The following is a 3,302-nucleotide window of genomic DNA, read 5'->3' as shown; positions in this document are numbered from 1 at the left end:
GAGTAACAGATGTACTTACTGTCATACTTTTCATTTATAAACAATTTTTATATACCTATGTACTATACATACATTCCCATTTTTACATGTAAGTGTAGTTAGTATTAAATATAATAACGTCACACGAAATACCCATCATCACATTCTTTAAATTAGCTAGTATTTTTCCAAGCTCAAACGTCTTTCGTCTCAGTTTTTTTATCATTAATTTAATATTGTAGGGTTGAAATACATATCATATTATGTCTTATACTATCACAGTAGCATCACAATATTGTCATAATCATAGATGTACGTTATTTATTGTTTCAATTTACTTTGATCTGTTTGGTTAAGATAGATTTATAATACTGAAAATGTCTGAATAGGCTATTTGACTAGTTTCTCAAACCCCCCGTCCTAGATCATTAAATTTCATCATCGAGAACTTCTTGTCTTTGTCTAAAACCGCTTTATAAACAACTAGCTGACCCGGCGAACTTTGTTCCGCCTTAATGGCAATAAATAAGCAGACTTTTTTTTTAATTTCGAACGGGATAAAAAGTATCCTATGTCCTTCTCCTGGCTCTAAACTACCTCCCTGACAATTTTCAGCTAAATCGGTTCAGCCGTTCTTGAGTTATAAGTGAAGTAACTAACACGACTTTCTTTTATATATATAGATATAGCGTGGTACAGTCGATGACAGACTAACTTGCATTTCGTCAGTAAAGTTCTTACAGGGCGTAAGTCAAAAATGTGCATTTTACAGGAGATTGGTCGGAAAAAAGCACGCGGTCTTTCTTCATCTAATGGCATCAAATTGTTAAATCAGTCAAAAAATCACTTACGCACTGTTAGAACTTCACTGACATCATCAGCTTTTAAATAAATGAAATCATCGATGTAGTCAAATAGCCTTTCCAAAAACACTCGAATAAGCACAAAATTGAATTTTAGTTTGATACGAACCCGATCTTGAATGTAGATCAACATATTGTGATGAATAATCCTGCAGGATTTGGGTTTGTATTGACTGATTCTTAAGATTATGATTTGAAAAAATTAAATAACACAAAGTTGAGATTGTTTCAAACGGAAAGCAGTAGCACGATATTGTCGTAGTATTTAATTGTTTTTTGTATATTTAGTTATATCTTAAACGTACTATATCCGCATCTACAATGGATGCTTTGCGTGTATTCATACAGCAATAACATTGGCTAAGATAGTTATAAAATTGGATTAAAACATAATGTTATCTTATAAAAGTTTTTGCCAGAGAACAAGAATCATTGTTTTACAATTATTTCATAACATAATTTGTATTATTAGTAATTTATTATTATTTCTATAACCTCACGTTGTAACTTTATACCTACTTGTTCATCAAATATAGCGCTGTTTAATGGATTTTTCATATAAATGTTTAGATTAGTAAGTTGTATTGTACTTACTGGTGATCTGGCAGAAACTAGGAATAATATTGAGTGATTATGTTAATGATAAGTCTTAGTTTTCGAATCGAGTTCGACTCGGGTTATAATAAACGTTTTCAGCATAGCTGAGGTAGTTTTCTTTAGTGTAGTGGAATTGGGTATTGTGATTGTTTTAAATTGTTTGTGTTTGTTATATCTCATACAGTGTAACAAACTAACAGCAGAGTAAATACAAATGAGTAGGTCAGGCACCTCACCGCTAATCCACGCTAAATTTTGTCAGTGTGTGCGTGCGCGCCGCATACATATTGGCGCGCTCACATACAAACCTCGCTCGGGCGTTTCAATGAAGATGTCCTACTCATTTGTATTTACTCTGCTAACAGTGCCTAATGTCATGTCGGTTTTAACAAAATATTTGAATGCACAAAAGTATCAAAATACAGATAAACACAGTCGACTAACACACTGTATAAGAAAGCTTATGTGTTAACAACGCAAAATGTATAAATTCGTTAGGTTATATTATTAACTTTATTGATATTAAAATTGTGTAAGAGTTTAATATGTTATGTTGATGATGGTAGCTAAAAGTCTTATATTGTACGAGTATAAATCCCACTCATGCTTTACTTGTTAACGGTGAAGGTGCTCAAATTGAATAGTTCCATGTTATTCTACTGTTTGTTGTATGTTCTGCCTAAATTGTTACCAATATCAGTGTGCACAGTTTATGTTATCAAATTGGTATTAACAAAATTATTCCAATTGTAACAAAGACGTGTTGCGAACTTTTTTGCTGTAGGTACCTAATTCCGATCAGAAAAAGTATTTTTGAACCGTTCGAATTTCATCTTGACTAAGAGCTTGCAAACAAGTCGTATGGGGAATTTTATGATTGAAATCAGGAAGTCAATAGAATAAGTCGCTTTTACCGGGTTTTTGGTTAAAATATTCCATGAACTGGATTGTGCTTAGAGTTATTGATGTCAGATGCTTTTCTGATATATCCTTCATTTGTCAATATCATGATTTCTTCCAAATTCAAAATACGCAACGTTTCACCACAGGTTGCACGGAACAATTTTTCAAAAATAGGCGTTTCTAGGAATTTATGTGCGAATTTGTTTAAATGCGATTCAAGGATACGCGGATCCCCGAAGTTACAACTTAAGGTAAAATTCTACTGTGAAAATTAAATATGCAAGCGATTTACAATTTGCACGTGTAGATTTTTAAAACTGCTAGGGGCGATATTTGAAGTTTGGTGTCGCGTTAACTGAATCATGACATGAGCTTGTTACACGAGGCAAAGAGTTAGCTGTTACGCTGTTAGCACTTTAGGCTTAATTTCTGAAACTACGCTCGGGTGAGCACACGGGAATTTGAGGAATTTATCCTGTTACTGCACTGTACGTAGCTGCAGCAACAGGAATTTTGCTCTAAACATCGAAAAGTGTCTCTTCTGTTAAAAACTTCATGGATTAGCATGGCAGAACAGGTACACGAAATATATGTATAGTTGCGATAAGTATTGTCCACAGGAAAAGTAATTAATGAACAGGAAAATATTCTTGTTATTGCTTAATGTACTGTCCCCTACCATGCTAAGCTTTTCCATGGCTACCAGAAAATGTTTTATGAAAATCCCACCCCATGACCGATAGACATGGCAAGTGTAGTAATGATCAATGTGTTAACTATAATTATTATAATTTTCTGTCTAATTTACATCAAATAGGGCATCCCGCTGTTTTGCGCAAATCTATACAATTTACTACCTCAAATAATTATCATTGCTAGTTTTATTGCGTAGTTTTTGTTAATACAATCCAATAATTATGTAATAAAACACACATTTAATGATTCCGGTGTTGGGGTGGA

The sequence above is a fragment of the Ostrinia furnacalis genome, unplaced genomic scaffold (genome assembly GCF_004193835.3).
Source record: "Ostrinia furnacalis isolate ACB-3 unplaced genomic scaffold, ASM419383v2 OfSCF7532, whole genome shotgun sequence".
Classification (NCBI taxonomy): domain Eukaryota; kingdom Metazoa; phylum Arthropoda; class Insecta; order Lepidoptera; family Crambidae; genus Ostrinia; species Ostrinia furnacalis.
Note: the sequence above shows the minus strand (reverse complement) of the source record.